This window comes from Lissotriton helveticus, chromosome 1_1 (assembly GCF_964261635.1).
Source record: "Lissotriton helveticus chromosome 1_1, aLisHel1.1, whole genome shotgun sequence".
Lineage (NCBI taxonomy): Eukaryota > Metazoa > Chordata > Amphibia > Caudata > Salamandridae > Lissotriton > Lissotriton helveticus.
Genome location: NC_136057.1, coordinates 394,600,404 through 394,620,147, shown reverse-complemented (window position 1 = coordinate 394,620,147; position 19,744 = coordinate 394,600,404).

The window sequence follows — 19,744 nt, the reverse complement described above, 5'->3', positions numbered from 1 at the left end:
TATAGTGTTGAAAGTAGTAGTTTTAATGTATATTAGAGTTGTCGATATTTTGTTAAGAACAATAATATTGATGTCTATATTTTGGTTTTCGATATTTTGGACATGTTCTATATTTATTTACAATCGTCAATATTTGTTATTACAATATTTACAATACTATAAGTAGAGACACTGGGTGAACACACCAGATGTTCTTATACAGAATCTCTGTATTATACTGCTTTCAGGAAAACCAAAGAATGGCCAACTTTCCCCTCTCTCATTCTGCACACATATACATGTAAATATCAAATCACATTGTTTCCCACATTAATTCAAAAGCAAACACACATTTTTATTGGTTACACATTCAACCCTTTCCAATTCACATAAGTTTGAACCCTACCCCCAATCTGCCTTCTGCCTGTTACCATAGTAACCGTTCATGAAACACTCAACTCTGCACACAGGTCACAAGTTCAGCACACAATGTTGCTAATCAAAACAGCAAGTGTGCTTGACTTTTCAATATATCAGCTTATGCTTCTAAAAAACAGAAACATGCACCCTAATTTTCAGTCTAGAATGTCCTCAAACAACCAATCCTTTCTCTTCTTTTTGCAAAACTGCATCTTACCCACCATTTTAGAAAATTCTTAGTTTTCAAACTGCCATTTCAGTTAGAGAGACCATCTGAGTGCATTCAAACCTCCTTACAAGATGCTTAGAGTGTGGATTGTGGGACAAAGCTATATTTTCTGCAGCCAAAGGTATGCAGAAAATAGAGGCATGGACAAAGACCTAGCTTTGCCAAATGTAGACATTAAATGAATTGGACAGAGAGGGTTAAAGTGGTACCAATTGATGCCATTGGTTAAATCCTTTTTACATCTCCAACACCCTGACCTCATAATAGTGCACTGTGGTGGCAATGACCTAGGTACTTTGACTGGGGTATATCTGGAAATGCTTATAAAGGACACCTTTACAGAATTTATGTCACTTTTCCCCCAAACTGCCTTTGTCTATTCTAACATATGCCAAAGGCAGAAATGGAACTGGTCCAATCAGTTTTGTCCACAGATTGAGAAAGCTAGGAAACATGTCAATAAATCTGTTTCTGCTTTTCTCCGAGATTATAGGATTGGGTCCATTTACTACAACAATCTGCGATTCAATATGGATGGCATCCATAGGAGAGATAGTGTACATTCTACAGATGAGGGTAACAGAGTCTTCCTCTTGAACTTTAGACTTTGCATAGGTACTTACTTGTAGGTACCAAAATCTCTCAATAAACACATGGGCTCTTTTTAGAGCCACCCAAGATCTAAACACATAAGCTTGATGTATATCTGAAAAAATATTATTATTTTTTTGCTTGAAGTTGCGCACCCAACGTGTAGAAGTCATGCATCAAACGCGCTGGAGTCGTGCACCATATAGGTTAGGAGTTGTGCATTCAACGCGTGCACACCAGGGGGCCGCGTTGAGCGCCGCGCTGGGTGCGTGCCTCCTAATTTTAACGTAAAAAAAATAGCCCCATCACTAATTTCTATTATCCCCTGGAGCTCATATAAAATGTTGGGGACCATGAGGGGAGACCCAATGGCCCCACGGTCCCAGCTGGCTCCCCGTGTCCTTCGGGAGCCGGCATTGCTTTTCAACATGGGGAGCTGCTAACATGCAGTTCCCCGTGTGGAAAAGCAATTTTGTTTGGATTTTGAAAGAGAGAGCAGGTTTACCTTCTCTCTTTTTTAAAATCCAAACCAAGTTTGCTATGGGAGGGTGGAAGCCTTGGCTCCCGCCCTCCCATAGCAAACAGCAGTGTCCCGAGGGTGGGCACCCCGGGACACTGCAGGAGCTGGCCCCGGGGGTGGCGGTCCCCAGGGCTACAACAAGGCTCCAGGAGGGGGGGCCACCCCCCCAACAATACACAAAGCCCCAAGGGGTGGTGGTCCCCGGGGCTTGGGGGGCCCTTGAGCCCCACCCAACCATGTATTTTACTGGGGGGGCCTTGGAGCCCCCCAACCATTTATTTTGTAGCCCTGGGGGAGTGGTGCTCCCTGGGGCTGGGGGGCCCAGAGGGGCCCCCCATAAATTTGAATAATTTCCCCACAGGATTTGGCCCTCCGGGGGCTAATTATGAAAGAATCTCCGTTTTATTTTTATTTTTTTACGCAGGATCCGCGCACCCTCCGTGTACTTTTTTTTTGGGCACTGGGAGTCCTTGTGGGACCCCCTAAGCAGGTCTAGAGGGTCAGGGTATTTCTACCCTGCCCCCTTTATACATTTTTCACACTTATTCCACTAACTTCTTCAGCCTCGTATCTGCTGAGGCACTAAATGGCTGTCAACACTTCCTCATTTCGAATGTTGACAACCACTTGACAGGCAATTAGCATTCAGCACGCGATCGGGACGGTTCGCTTAGGGTTCGCTCAGGATGCGCGGATCCTGCTCGGCCACAGATATATATGTACTTTTAAATGTCATTTTCCCAGGAACCACTGAACGGATTTACACCATTTAAGCAAAAGGCATGGGTCAGAAGTAAGGAATACCTCTTTGACAAATTTGGTGCAATTCCGTTCAGCAGTTCGGGCTGTAGCTGCGATGAACAGTTCCTATGGAAAATTGCATGGGTAAAACATGTTCTGGGACCCCCCTTTTTTCTCGACCCCCACTTGACGAATCACCCTGAGACTTTCAGGATAGGAGCAGACCAGAGCTGGCCACAACTTTTGAAAATTTCACGAAGATTCGTCAACCGGCGCCAAAGTTATTCCAAATAGAATGTTGCGGATTTCCTATGGAAAATTGGTCCTAACTATAACTACCTACTGGGCAACCGGCAGTAGGTAATATATATATATATATATATATATATATATATATATATATATATATATATATATATATATATATATACATATACATATATATATATATATATATATATATATATATATATATATATATATATATATATATTACCTACTGGCGGTCGCCAGTAGGTATATATAGTTAGGATTTTTTCTCTATGGGTTTTTTGAAAATTCTATGTCTAATAACTTTGGCGTTTGTGGACGGAATTGGCTGAAATTTTCAGGAAAATGGCACATTTTGTTTCTGAGCAGCCCTTGAAAATTTGGGGGGGGTTCGTCAAGGGGGGGCCGAGAAAAAAGGGGGGTCCCAAAACGTGTTTTTAACATTGAGTTTTCCATAGGGCGGTTGGCCTCACTTTTAGCCCGAACGGCTGAATGGATTTGCACGAAACTTGGCAAAATTGTAGGGACTGGTAGCCCGATGTGCCTTTTGTAGGTCTCAATATATGTGCTCCAGTGGATTTTGAGAAATTAACGTTTAAAAAAAGATATATATCTGTAACAGCGGACCTGGCAGCGTCCCAGGACGCGTACTTTACGCGCAACGGAGCTTTGTGAAGCGAAGCTGATTGGTTCTCCGGCGTCTGTCAACATTCCAAACAGTCCGTAGCGGCCGCCATCTTGTCTCTCGGTAGGATCGAGAGACAAGAGGAGGCCAAATCGAAGGGGCAAATGACCATAAGGGGGCATAGTACATTGTCGCTCACCCCCTAGGTTTGATGTGGAGGTTTTAAAAGGGCCCCGCGGGGCAAAAAAAAATAAAAATAATAATAATCGAACAGCTGAATGGATTTGCACGAAACTTGGCAAAATTGTAGGGACTGGTAGCCCGATGTGCCTTTGCTAGATCTCAATATATGTGCTCCAGTGGATTTTGAGAAATTAACGTTCAAAAAAAGATATATATCTGTAACAGCGCACCGCTTCGCGTACTTTTCGCGTTACGGAGGTTTGCGAAGCGAAGCTGATTGGCTCTCCGGTGTCTGTAAACATTCCAAACAGTCCGTAGCGGCCGCCATCTTGTCTCTCGGTAGGATCGAACAGCTGAATGGATTTGCACGAAACTTGGCAAAATTGTAGGGACTGGTAGCCCGATGTGCCTTTGCTAGGTCTCAATATATGTGCTTCAGTGCATTTTGAGAAATTAACGTTCAGAAACAAGATATATATCTGTAACAGCGCTCCGCTTCGCGGAGATAAAATTATATGTGTATTACCTAGCTGTTGCTAACACCAGTTAGCGACGGCTAGTAGAATATAGCGACCATCTTGGGCCCCACTTTGCATGTGAGTGATATTTATCACTAATGACATGCAAAGTGGGCATGCCAAGATGTTAGCGACTGGAAACAGTCGCTAACATCGCTATCTCCTATTATCAACTTTTGGAAATATTCGAGATAAGCGCGAATATTTCCAAAAGCTACCACCTGCCCTGAGCTGTTCTTAGCCATGTTATCCAATGGGAGGTGGATAACATGGCTAAGAGCATTAGCTCGGTAATGCATGAATATCGCTGAGTTTTCAGCGATATTAATGCATTGCGGTCGTTTTTTATCGTATTTCCGATAAACCTTGATAATAGCAAGGTTTATCTGCGATAATTTCTGACGGTAAAAAAATCGTTGCTAAGCATCGTTAGGGATAAATATCGCTTAACTTTGGTAATATGCCCCAACGTCTGTTAACGTTCGATTCGAAGGAAATCAGGAAGTGTTGAAAAACATTGTCTGCGCCATCTTGTCTTTTTTCAAATGCCACACTTTTGTCGTGCACGGCAGCCATTTTAGATGCCTTGACCAGACCCACTCTGTGCACGCTGTCGATCCTTAGCATGGCTCCCCACCCTCGCAAGCATCTCCCCCAGGCAGTGGTCACCCCCGCTCTCTGTCTTATGCATGGGTAATAAACCTCCCCCCATCTGCGCTGCTCTTCCCTGAGAATCACACCCTGTGCCCGCCCGACACCTCCCTTTCGCCCTATTCACTACCGCACCCTCTGACACTCCTTTTCCTCTGTGTCCGATTGTCCAGGCTGGTCCTAGGGTATCAGCTAGCCCTGCAGATGTAGTTTATGGCCACAGCTGTAAAGAATCACCCCTCTTCAAAGGAGTTATAGTAGATCAAGGCCCACACTCGATGAGATCCGTCACAGCAGAAGCGTTGCTATTATCTGAAAACCATCCTGTATTGTGATTGGGGAGGGGACCGAGCCTGAAGCGGAAGATTCCAGGGATGACTCTTTGTACATCAAAGTTTTTACAATTATGTGTCACATTAAAAATATATAGCACTCCGACAAAGTAGTAAGATTATAAAACTTTAATAATTTATAAATATATACAAGAAAACAAAAATAGTAATAACATATAAACATTTTTAGGGAAAAACAACGAAGTAGCGGTCGGCTGTGCGAATAGTCCCAACGCAGCACAACGTCCAGATTTCCGGCGTGGGGCGTCGCTGGGGGTGGGTCATCAGTAGCAAACTGTTGCGCGAATAGTTCCAAGGCAGCAGAACGGTTTTGGTATCCTACAATGCTGCTCCGAATAACGGCGCGGGGCGCCCCGGGGGAGGCGGCGTGAACGGGCCTCTCCAGGTGGAGTGTCATCTGTTGTAGTGGGGCGCCCCTTTACCGTTTCAGTTGCCATTCCGTCCGTTTTTGGTCCACTGTGTCAAAAGCCGCAATTCAGCTGAGTTGCACCCACTCTTGCGGTGCAGCGATAGGCGGCTGTCACAGGACTCTCAAAATGGCGGCAGGCTGTTTCCTTTTTGGGCCTGGTCCACTGAAATGGCCCTGGGACACCTTGGAAATCGGACGCTTGTCTGCTAGGTCTTGGACCCCATTCTCGAAAGCGTCCCCTCCGCCTTGAGAATTCATCAAAAGTTTTGGGGGCTCCGACTCCTGCAGGCTTCTGGTGGGGAGCGGCTGCCATGATTGCTCGCGGAATGACCACGACGGAGCTACGAGATGGTGGTGCTCTCATGCTGACGCCAGCTTCAGTCTGAAACATCCAGAAACAAGGTGGGGCTTTCATCGTTTGGGAAAAAAAAAAAGTTTTCATCCAATGAAAAGTGTTGTTTTTAGGTCACATGATCAAGCCTTCCATCATTAGGAAACCAAAAGTAAAATGAACCAATGAAAAGTTTTATAAACAAGTCACATGACCTGTTATGCGGCATAGGGTGTAAAATGCGGAGAAAATACGTTGGCACGTGAGGCGGCGTCAGTAGCGGACCGATGTGCGAATAGGCCGAAGGCAACACAACGCGCCAAGATCCGGATGGCACCGAGGTGGTGTCCAGCAAGTTGCAGCACTGGTGTGGCCATCCTACAATGCTGAAAGTCGGCGTGGGGCGCCCCGTTGGCACGTGAGGCGGCGTCAGTAGCGGACCGATGTGCGAATAGGCCGAAGGCAACACAACGCGCCAAGATCCGGATGGCACCGAGGTGGTGTCCAGCAAGTTGCAGCACTGGTGTGGCCATCCTACAATGCTGAAAGTCGGCGTGGGGCGCCCCGTTGGCACGTGAGGTGGCGTCAGTAGCGGACCGATGTGCGAATAGGCCGAAGGCAACACAATGCGCCAAGATCCGGATGGCACCGAGGTGGTGTCCAGCAAGTTGCAGCACTGGTGTGGCCATCCTACAATGCTGAAAGTCGGCGTGGGGCGCCCCGTTGGCCTGTGAGTGTGCGTCAGTAGCGGACCGATGTGCGAATAGGCCGAAGGCAGCACAATGCGCCAAGATCCGGATGGCACCGAGGTGGTGTCTAGTAAGTTGCCGCACTGGTGTGGCCATCCAACAATGCTGAAAGTCGGCGTGGGGCGCCCCGTTGGCCTGTGAGTTTGCGTCAGTAGCAGACCGATGTGCGAATAGGCCGAAGGCAGCACAACGCGCCAAGATCCGGATGGCACCGAGGTGGTGTCTAGTAAGTTGCCGCACTGGTGTGGCCATCCAACAATGCTGAAAGTCGGCGTGGGGCGCCCCGTTGGCCTGTGAGTTTGCGTCAGTAGCGGACCGATGTGCGAATAGGCCGAAGGCAGCACAACGCGCCAAGATCCGGATGGCACCGAGGTGGTGTCTAGTAAGTTGCCGCACTGGTGTGGCCATCCAACAATGCTGAAAGTCGGCGTGGGGCGCCCCGTTGGACTGTGAGATGGCGTCAGTAGCGGACCGATGTGTGAATGGGGCCGAAGGCAGCGCAACAATATTTTCGGAATAGAAGACACCACTAGGCGCTGAGATTCCAAGATCCGGATGGCACCGAGGTGGTGTGTAGCAAGTTGCCGCACTGGTGTGGCCATCCTACAATGCTGAAAGTCGGCGTGGGGCGCCCCGTTGGCCTGTGAGTTTGCGTCAGTAGCGGACCGATGTGCGAATAGGCCGAAGGCAGCACAACGCGCCAAGATCCGGATGGCACCGAGGTGGTGTCTAGTAAGTTGTCGCACTTCTGTGGCCATCCTACAATGTTGAAAGTCGGCGTGGGGCGCCCCGTTGGCCTGTGAGATGGCGTCAGTAGCGGACCGATGTGCGAATGGGGCCAAAGGCAGCGCAACAATATTTTCTGATTTGAAGACACCACAAGGCGCTGAGATGCCAAGATCCGGATGGCACCGAGGTGGTGTCTAGGAAGTTGTGGCACTGGTGTGGCCATCGTACAATGGTAAAAGTCGGCGTGGGGCGCCCTGTTGGCCTGTGAGATGGTGTCAGTAGCGGACTGATGTGTGAATGGGGCCAAAGGCAGCGCAACAATATTTTCTACAATATTTTCGGAGTAGAAGACACCACAAGGCGCTGAGATGCCAAGATCCGGATGGCACCGAGGTGATGTCTAAGTTGCGGACCGATGTGCGAATGGGGCCAAAGGTAGCGTAACAAGATTTTCTGTATGGAAGATACCACTAGGCGTTGAGATGCCAAGATTCGGATGGCACCGAGGTGATGTCTAGCAAGTTGTGCCACTGGTGTGGCCATCGTACAATGGTAAAAGTCGGCGTGGGGCGCCCTATTGGCCTGTGAGATGGTGTCAGTAGCGGACTGATGTGCGAATGGGGCCAAAGGCAGCGCAACAATATTTTCTGACTGACACCACAAGGCGCTGAGATGCCAAGATCCGGATGGCACCGAGGTGATGTCTAAGTTGCGGACTGATGTGCGAATGGGGCCAAAGGCAGCGTAACAATATTTTCTGTATGGAAGATACCACTAGGCGTTGAGATGCCAAGATTCGGATGGCACCGAGGTGATGTCTAGCAAGTTGGTGTGGTCATCCTACAATGCTGAAACTCGGCGTGGGTCACCCCATTAGCCTGTGAGATGGCGTCAGTAGCGGACCGATGTGCGAATAGGCCGAAGGCAGCACAACGCGCCAAGATCCGGATGTCACCGTGGTGGTTTCATAGTTGAGAGGCACTTCATCTGCAGTGGGGCGCCGAGATCCGGATGGCACCGAGGTGATGTCTAGCAAGTTGCTGTACTGGTGTGGTCATCCTACAATGCTGAAATGTAGTGGGGCGCCCATTTACCATTTCAGTTGCCATTCAGCTGAGTTTCGGCTGCTCTTGATGCTACAGCGACAGGCGGCTGCAAGAGGACTCTCAAAATGGCGGCCTGTTCTTTGGATTTGGGCCTGGTCCACTAAAATGGCCCTGGGACACCTTAGAACTTGGACGCTCGATTTTTTTTTCCTTTCCTGTACATGCAAAAAAAGGTAAATGCCCGGTACGTTACACGCTTCATCTGCCACGATGAACTCTCCAGAGGAACCGAAAAAATATATAGTTGTGGTAACTATACCATGCATCGTCATATGGAGAGGTGGCACCAATTAATTATAGTGCTGCATAAAAGAGAGATTTGGAGGAGAACCCCTGACCTGCTAGTACATTCATCAAAGAAGTGGCACTGAGAGCTTCAGAGGCAAGGGAAACGGTCCCAAATATTTAGAAGAACTTTGGAAAGATTAAAATGACATGTTTAGATTGTGGTAAATTAATTTCATGTGGACAGATGAGTGTTACTCTAATAAATACAGCATATGAACATCATCATAGTCGATGGTTGGTAGAGACATTTTGACTATATCCTGGACCTGCCCGTCCTCGCCCAAAATGGCGCCGGAATAAATGGGACTCGTAACTCCTTGTTGTGTACTGGTTGCAGAACCTTGAAATCACGAGATACGTATGCAGTTTTGAAGCACATGGCGGGCGGGGACGAGAATTGATTGAATATTTCGACATCCCTATTGATATTAAGTTCTGATGTGTTATTGATTACTGTACTGTTGAAAGTTCGAATTAACGTCACCCATGGTACTTGCCCGCAAATGTATATCTAGATAATTTTATTGTAACTGGCCCTGTCGTATTTTAATTATAAAATGTACGTCCACCGATTCCGTAACTGTTAGACACCTTAGTTCTTGCAACCTAATGGCCCGCCCGTTACGTTCCTCTACAGTGTAAATGTCTATTCATCATATACGATTACAGTTTGCTCCGTGGCAGGCCCACGTGGTTATAGGCTCGTATTTGTATAATGAAATTTTCACAATAAAGGTTTTTAAAAGAAAACATGGTAGTAGTATATACATTGGTAAAGTTTTTAATAATAGTCACTGTTTTAGAATCATTAAAAGGCAAGTGAAATAAAGCAGACCAATTACATGAAGGGTAAAAGGTATAATACGAAGGAACGCAGTAAAGATAAATGGTCAAGGGCTGTTGTGTTTTCTATTTCTGCACCATAAAGTGATCGATAAGAATCTCATATTCAGGCGTATCGGCGACTAAGACAGCAGGTCGACCCTCTTTTGCTCAACGGCTCCGTCATGGGACGAAGAAACGCTCTTTTTCTCGAAAAAAGAATATATTTTACTTGCAGGACAGTTGTAAAATTTCCGGGAAAGTACATTAGCCTGGAACATTATAACATATATTTAAGAAAAAATAATGTTCGGAAGTAATTAAAAGCGTAATTTTTAGGTGATATGACCAAGGCTTTCATCATTAGAATAAGAAAAGTAAAATGAACCAATGAAAAGTTTTATTAACAAGTCACATGACTTGTTATGCTTACGTTACGCGCTGCGCGCCCCGGATGACTTCCGGATGCGCTAACGCGGCGCGTCATATGACGCATTACGCGACAACGCAGGTCCAGAATATAGTCAAAATGTCTCCACCAACCAGCGGTCGAAACACAACCCCTTTCAGCAGGCTAAATAGTTCTGTTAAATGACAACAGAAGGGACAGGCAACAAGAACCATCAGTCAAAGAGGGGAGGGCTAGTTCTTCTCTACCGGGTTACATTGGGGCGCTACCGGAACTGATCGAATTGGTAGTCTACAGTGTTTCTGGATGTTTCAGACTGAAGCTGGGGTTAGCATGAGAGCAGCACCATTTCGTAGCTCCGTCGTGGCCATTCCGCAACCAATCATGGCAGCCGCTCTTTATCGTTATTTTGGGCGGGGTGGGTGGCGGAGCCGAGCTGTTTTGCAGCCATCATTGTGTGGAGTTCAGTTCATCTCACTAGTTTTGTATTTGTCATGAGGGGTTGTTCCTAATGTTTCTATTTTAGCGAGGTCAAAAAGAGATCCCATTAGTGGCCTACTGATTTTGCTCGATTCCTTTTCTTTTTTTTTACACGATTTTTCGTTATCTGCAAAGACTAAACAGAGTATTGCGACTCTGTGTTTGTTTGTAAATAGAGAATGAACCAAAGAGAACTAATTCTAAAACAGTAAATACTTGGATAACAATCAATCAAATGGAGAGAGAAGCAGGCACGACGGATTACAACGGGGGCAAAGGCCTGCGTTAACTACCTTTCACTAACTGCAAAGAGAGAGTACTCCTAATAGAAATGAGGGGGGGGGGGCACCATTCAAAGCAGATCAGTGTGCATAAACACGAAAATGTTTTCACTTACCACGTACTTGACATTCGACAGCTTATGATATTTGCTATTAAAAAACCATTGAAATTCACTGAAAAAACCATAGGTTATAGACCATATATAGTTAGGAATTAGCATTTACAAAACCTTGAAAATTCACTGAAAAAACCATAGGTTATAGACCATATATAGTTAGGAATTAGCATTTAAAAAACCTTATTTTACTCACACAAAACCATTGAAATTCCATATATAGTTAGTTGCACTAACTATATATCGCGCACCCGCAATCCACTGCTGATCATGTCACATATTACATCATTCATGACATGGTCAGTGACATCACTGATGACATCACTGATGACATCTCAAATGACATCACTGATGACATCTCATTTGACATCATTCTTGTGCTAATACGATAAACCTCTTCAGACTCTAATATAACCTTAGATACACTCAGTGTATACAGACACTCACACACTGCCACTCATCCATGGAGTTACTCACACACCCAGTCAGTCATGCAAAGAAACAATCTCACCTCCATTTCTTCAACTATACAGTTAAACACACCTTACTTATTGAAACATATACTAACACATATTTACTCTCTTATACAATCCCTGATACAAGTTCACAATGATCGATACAACCACTCACTCATTCAGTGGCTCTCATGCACAGTTATTTATATATGCCAACTCTCACATGTACTGTGTTTAACATATGTACTTACTATGACATGTAGCATTGAGATATCCATTCACTCATCAATACACTCATGCACACAGTCAACTGCCCATGTAGCTGTTTCCACATGCAGTCTTGAACTCATACACCTAGTGAATAAACTGCTCACACATCTATGCATAGAGTCACACACCTTCCAGCCACCCCCACACAAACTCAATCTGCCATAGAAATACTTGGGCAACCAATTAATAACACATATAGCCTCTCGTATAGCTAATGATCAACACATGCAGCAGTTTACAGAACAACAGACATAATGATGCACAAATTAAGACAGTTTAGTCACTAACCCATGCACTCAGTGAGACACATTTAATCACTCACTCATACATTCAGTCACGCACCTACTAAATCCTTCGTCCAGACACTTATACATCTACTCATTCTTCAATATGTAAAACATATTTAAACTTTACAGAAACACACAGTCACTGGATGACGTCATCAGTGATGTCATCAGTGATGTCATTTGAGATGTCATCAGTGATGTCATCAGTGATGTCACTGACCATGTCATGAATGATGTAATATGTGACATGATCAGCAGTGGATTGCGGGTGCGCGATATATAGTTAGTGCAACTAACTATATATGGAATTTCAATGGTTTTGTGTGAGTAAAATAAGGTTTTTTAAATGCTAATTCCTAACTATATATGGTCTATAACCTATGGTTTTTCCAGTGAATTTTCAAGGTTTTGTAAATGCTAATTCCTAACTATATATGGTCTATAACCTATGGTTTTTTCAGTGAATATATATATATATACACATACACATATATGCAAGCGGGCAGAGCGGAGACGAAGCCACAAAAAGAGGTGGGGGTGCAAACAGGAAACAGAATCAAAGGAAATGGGCGAACAAGAAACGGGGCAACCAGTCGGGTCCCCTTCAATAATTAATCTGACTGATATCGTCCTAACCCCCAAGGAAACTAAGATTTTGAGTCTGGGTTTGTCCTTTTGTCCACCACGAGCGTTTGACTATGCAGGAACTCGCATGGACACCTACAGATTCATAAGGAAATTGAAGTTGACTAAGTTTCATCGGCTTAGACCAAGCAAAGCCAAGAAATTGACCTCTTTGGAATCTAATACCAATCCTATGCCTCTATCAGCAGGAGATGCTCCTTCCTTTGAAGACATTTGGGAATTACAAAACGAGCAAAATGAATCATTACTTGAAATACCCTCTCTCACGCCTAATCTGAATTCTGGGCGTGAAGTAGCAAGAACGTCTTTCAAGCCCAAATCAACTTTTAATCCAATCTCTGTCCATGACAATCTGGACATCTACCAGGAACTAATAGTGGAGGACCTAAAAAAACTGTACATCAGTACAAATAAGAAAAGCCAAGCCATTGCAAGACAGAACCAGTGCTACAACTCACTAATCAAAAAATTGAGAACCAACGAAGGGTTGGTGGTAAAACAAGCGGACAAGGGTGGTAATATCGTCCTCTGGGGGCGTGAGCTATATCTAACAGAAGCAGATAAACAACTGAGTGATACATCCTGTTACCGCAAAACCAACATCACCGTGATTAGAGCAGCCTGGAACGAACTCAATGGCAAACTTATTGGCTGGCGGAGTAGTGGGTTGATCACATTAGACGAACTCAAATTTCTAAAAAAGGAATTTCCTGTGATACCCACGTTTTACCTTCTGCCGAAGGTCCACAAGGATCCTCGGGTCCCACCAGGTAGGCCGATAATATCGGCGATTGGAAGCGCAACAGAAAACCTCTCAAGGTATATTGACTATTTTTTACAGGAGTGGGTGAAGGGACTGAACTCTTACATAAGAGATACTACTGACTTTTTGTGCAAATTGTCTAAACTGGAGTGGAAAGAAAATTATATATTGATGACACTGGACATATGTTCTCTCTATACCTCTATAAGACATATGGATGGCATGAAGGCAGTTCAATTTTTTCTTGATAAACGCCCTATGCATGACATTGAACACAACAGAATGCTCATGGGGATGTTACAAATTTGTTTGCAGCAAAATTTCTTCTCCTTTGGTGGCCAAGCCTATCAACAGCTTAGGGGGGTTGCCATGGGGTCTTGCTTTTCCCCCAGTTTGCGTGTCTTCACATGGGGCTGTGGGAGGAGCAGACCCTCATGGGACAGCACAGGACTATCGTTGAACAAAATATTCAACTATACCTCAGATATATAGATGATTTGTTTTTTGTCTGGAGTGGTTCAATGGACAGTGCTGTTGAATTTGTTGCTAAACTCAATACTAATGATGTGAATTTACAATTTACATCGTCAATTAGTGATATTTCAGTGCAGTTTCTGGATGTAGAAGTCTACATTGATAGACTGAACAATAAATTGGAGACGAGACTGCATAGAAAAATTACTGCCGGTAACACATTGTTACATGCTTCAAGCAGCCATCCCCAACATTTAATACGCAGCATCCCTTATGGGGAGATGCTGCGCATTAAACGTATCTGCAGTACTGAGTCTGAATGCAGATTAGCCCAGGAGCAGTGTAGATCACGCTTTTTGGAGAGGGGGTACAGTAAAAAGCTGGTGGAAGTTGCTATAACTAAAACTAACAAATCTACCCGAGAGCAACTACTAGGAATTTATCCAGTGGATAACAGTGACCTAGCTGAGAGTCAGCCTATAGTTAAGGAGAGAGTACAGTGTCGAGCCATTGTTACGTATAGTCAACAACACAGTGAAATACGTAAGATCTTTTCACGGAATTGGAATTTGGTTCGGGGTGATCCCATAATAGGAGATCTGGTTAAGAACAAACCTGATATCACCTTTAGGAAATCTCCATCATTAGGCAATGCCATTGTCAGTAGCACCATGGACGTTCCCAAAAAATGGTGGGAACGTATCACTGGATTTAAGAAATGCCAGAGCTGCAAGGCATGCAAACATGGCATAAATAAGACCCATTTTATCAGTCCTTTTCATGACACTCCTGTTGCCATTAGACAGAAGTTGGGGTGCAAGACCGAATATGTTGTTTACGTATTAGTGTGTCCTTGTGGCCTACAGTATGTGGGGAGTACTCGTCTCCCGGCCCACAAGCGCATCCTCCAACATCTACGAGCGATCATTGGGAAAGATCAGGCATACCCCGTGGCCAGACACTTTGAGAAACACCATCAAAGTAATGCAGATCTTTTAAAGTACTATTTGGTTGATACTGTATTACCATTAAAGAGGGGAGGTGATAGAGATGGGAAACTTCGTCTCTTAGAAACACGCTACATCCTCGAACTAAATAGTAAACAGCCTGGGGGATTGAACCATAGTGAGGACCTTTACACATGTCTTGGATGATCTATGGTTCCTTTTAAGAATTTTCTTGCAGGACACCGGCTGTCGTTTGAGCTAAATGAAATTATATGTAAATATGTATATAAGGCAGCCTCTGAATATTTGTATTCCTATTTGAATAATAGATACAATTTTAATGCACTGTCACTTTATCAAAAATTGAATGACCCCCGAGGAAGCACATAGTAGAAAATGGGTATGAACATGAATTTTAGGTGATGTAATGGAGAATTGAGGTTTGGTTCTGGTCCAATTGTGATATTGTTCTGACAATTAATCAGATTATAACGTAAAAGGGTTAGATATTAAAACATATGAATTGAAGGTTGCAATTTTATACTTAATGACCTGAACATGCCAAGGGTATTTATACCCACACAAAGGTTAACAAAGGGCTAGATTCAGTCTGTCTTTTGTGGCAAACTAGAGTCAATGTAATACTTGTAAATAGGGTGTAAATATATGAAATTAGGATATGGATCTATACATATTTTTAAAGAAATAGAATTTTCTTTTCTTTGGTTTTTTGTATTGAATATTCTTATTGGGTTATTTCCCTTTTATATATATGCATGCCTTCTTACCCTGAACAATATCTATGGAAAGCGATCAGCAAAATGGACATATGTGATGAAATGCCGTTTTTGTTTTGATAATGCATTCTTGAACCAACAAATGATGTAGAGCACTATGCTCTAAATTTTGTTTTCTCCATTAATTGTGAATTGGTGTATATCCCTTTAAATTTTAAAAGTGGAAGTACTGCCCATGTGATTATCACACTATATATGTCACTTCCTCCTTCTTGACATGACATGTGATCAAGCCTCGGCTGAGGCGAAACGCGTCATGGCGACTGGTGGGCGTTTGAATGCACAATAAACTCACTGGAACGAGAATCACCGAGTTTGTGGCTTTTTTCGAATTCTCGTCGATCAGCGGAAGCGGATGCCAAGCTGGGCTTCGAGACTTGTGGAACTATATATATATATATATATATATATATATATATATATATATATATATATATATATATATATATATATATATATATATATATATATATATATATATATATATCTCAGCTCCACAAATCCAAGGACAATAATCCAAAAGGAAAGCAGCACTCGCAGGGGGTAGTTCCAAACCAATTTATTCGTGGAGGAACTAAACAGCAACGACGCGTTTCGCCGTAGGGCTTTGTCAAGTTGTACAGAAAGCATTGACGTGCATAATCTTAAAAGGACGTCATAGCACAATCAAGAGCAAGGAAGGACTACAGGGTCTTAGGCTTAAATGGCAGCCATGTTGGAACGATATACATCATCATTTACTACGCATATATTGCTACACGATATCAATTTTAAGGTCCACATATGTGACATGGCTTACCTACTAAATATATATATGAATTCCAAAAACAGGGGTAGGTTGCTGGGATCCGGTTCCCGTAGTCAGGTGGCGTGTGTATCTCGGCAACCCCGCCGCCAAGATATTTCAATGTCTTTAAAGTTTTGCCAGATAAGCACCACACGCACTCGGAAGAAGTACAGCTATAGGCGTTTATTTTCCAAAATAACGCTACGCGTTTCAGCACAGAAGTGCCTTGCTCACACGTTTAACCTGTGTCAGTGAGGAACAGATTTAAGTACAAACTTCCTGATTGAAAAATAAAGTAAACATAAAGAAAGTACAATTGACATCATGTTTTGCGGCGGCCATTAGTAAGTACCAAGTGGACCCTATTCCTCTATGTAACCAATATGTCATTGATCAAAAAACATGTATTCCTATTTACAGACTGGTATATTCGTCAAAATAGCTTAACATTGTCTCTGTTTAAAGCTAAATCTGCAACGAATGGGCCAAATTGCTGTTAGACATTGCAGCATTGCCCATGTATCCACCATTTTGGAAAGGGGTAATCGTGATCAATTTCATTTGAAGAATTTAACCTGTATATACTACAAAAATAATTGAAAAGGGGATTGTCATATGCAACAATACAATATCTTGGTACATATTACCCTAAATAAATATTTTTAAGGGATTTACTCGGTCTAGTGCCCGACACTTACGGACCCCATTTCCAGTTCTATTGGAGTTTATAATCAGTCTATAAAGAAGATCTAGTCTGTACAGTAGTGAACGATCAAAGTCTGTCACTAAATGTTCCTTCACAAAAAATCAGAGTGCGGAGTGCAATACAAAGGGATATTTTAGTCCCAATTGATGAATATCAATAAAAGTGAAGGTGAGTATCTTATCTTAACGTGGTGAAGTGATTCTCTTCATAAGTTGGAAGCCTTGTGGGAGTCAGTGCAGTGCTCAAATTAATAAGTGATGTCCCACCAAATGCTCCTAGAAGGAAAATTACAGAAAAATGTAAAAATTATTAAAATGGTTTAAAAGCAAAAGTTTCTCATTCTTATCATTTCAAATTGCAAAGATTACTCAAATAACAAATTTAATTGTACCAAACATAAGACACTATTATACCAGATCAATCTCAATAGTACATTCTTTACAATTGAACCACAGAATTTTTTATTCTATATGCAGATGGGTTGCAAGTTCTTCATCCCAGTTATGTCCCCCGGGGAATTTGGTTTCCAATTCTAATATCCATTTGGATTCTTTCTTCCTCAGGGCAAGTGATTATCCTAAACTACCTATCTTCTACTTACTCCCAAAGGTCCATCAAAATCTGTCAGAACCTCCAGGGAGACCCATTATATCCTCCATAGGAAGTGTCAATGAAAATCTGTCAGTGTACATTGATCACTTCCTTCGAGAATATGTCATTAAACTTCCTTCTTACATAAAAGACACGACAGATTTCCTAAGTAAAATAGACACAATTATATGGACAGAAGGCTCCATATTAATAACCATGGATGTTAGTGCATTGACCACATTCAAGGCATGGAGGCATGCTATTATTTTCTGAAAAGCAGAGAACTGGGATTTACCAACCACACTGCAATGCTCATCGAGATGATGAAACTATGCCTGCGGAATAATATATTTATGTTTGATGGAGTCTTATTCAAACAAATTCGCAGCGCGGCCATGGGTTCAGCCTTTTCTCCTAACTTTGCCAATCTTTTTTTGGGCAAGTGGGAGGAAGAAATCATGACGGATGAAGAACTTAGAGAGGATTTTGGGAAAGTCCATACATGGATGAGATACATCGATGACCTTTTTGTCATCTGGCAGGGTACTGAAAAAGAAGCAGTGGATTTTATTGCCAAATTAAATCAGAACAGCTATAACATCCAACTCACTTATAACATCAATAGAAGTCGGGTTGAGTTCTTGGACACCAGTATTGAGGTCCAGGATGGCAAACTGATCTCCAAGTTACATAGGAAGGAAACCTCAGGCAATAGCCTTCTACATGCCCTCAGTGCCCACCCTGACCCCCTAAAATGGAGCATTCCGTACGGGGAATTGCTCAGGGCTAAAAGAAATTGCACCAGAGATGAGGATTACGAACAAGAAAAAAACAACACCCTCACACGTTTTAGAGAAAGGGGTTATCCTGAATGGGTACTTACTAAGGCAGTCACCAAAGCATCTACAGTCCTTAGACCTGATACTCTGGTGCCAAAGCTCAAATCTAATGAAACAACAGAACCTCCCAGAATCATTACCACATTTAATCAAGAGTCCAATAAGGTTCAGAAAATCATGGCTGATAATTGGAAAATCCTGAAAGCAGATACCATCATAGGCCCTAAACTCACTAACAGGCCTCTTATAACATACAGGAGAGGGCGTAACTTGAGAGATATGTTGGTTAAAGGAGACATAAGTGATAAAAAGGGCCAACATATTCAAGGGCTTAAGGGATTCTATCCTTGTGGTCACTGCAGGGCGTGTCGCACGAGTGTCATGGTCAAAGACTTTGCAATACCAGGCACGGAAAAAAGATGGCAAATCAAGCAATTTCTTACTTGCAGTTCTACCCATGTGATTTATATTTTGGAATGCCCATGTCAGAAAAGGTATGTGGGTAGTACGTCCTGCATGGCAAAGAAAAGGGTTCAAGAACATTTGAGGGCAATTACCAACAAAGATCCCAAGTACCCTATTGCCAGACATTTCCAAGATCGACATCAATCTAATAACGACCTGTTGAGGTATTATGCAATTGAACAGGTCAATGTTGGCAAAAGGGGCGGAAATCATGAACTTGCCCTGAGGAAGAAAGAATCCAAATGGATATTAGAATTGGAAACCAAATTCCCCGGGGGACATAACTGGGATGAAGAACTTGCAACCCATCTGCATATAGAATACAAAATTCTGTGGTTCAATTGTAAAGAATGTACTATTGAGATTGATCTGGTATAATAGTGTCTTATGTTTGGTACAATTAAATTCGTTATTTGAGTAATCTTTGCAATTTGAAATGATAAGAATGAGAAACTTTTGCTTTTAAACCATTTTAATAATTTTTACATTTTTCTGTAATTTTCCTTCTAGGAGCATTTGGTGGGACATCACTTATTAATTTGAGCACTGCACTGACTCCCACAAGGCTTCCAACTTATGAAGAGAATCACTTCACCACGTTAAGTTAAGATACTCACCTTCACTTTTATTGATATTCATCAATTGGGACTAAAATATCCCTTTGTATTGCACTCCGCACTCTGATTTTTTGTGAAGGAACATTTAGTGACAGACTTTGATTGTTCACTACTGTACAGACTAGATCTTCTTTATAGACTGATTATAAACTCCAATAGAACTGGAAATGGGGTCCATAAGTGTCGGGCACTAGACCGAGTAAATCCCTTAAAAATATTTATTTAGGGTAATATGTACCAAGATATTTATTGTTGCATATGACAATCCCCTTTTCAATTATTTTTGTAGTATATACAGGTT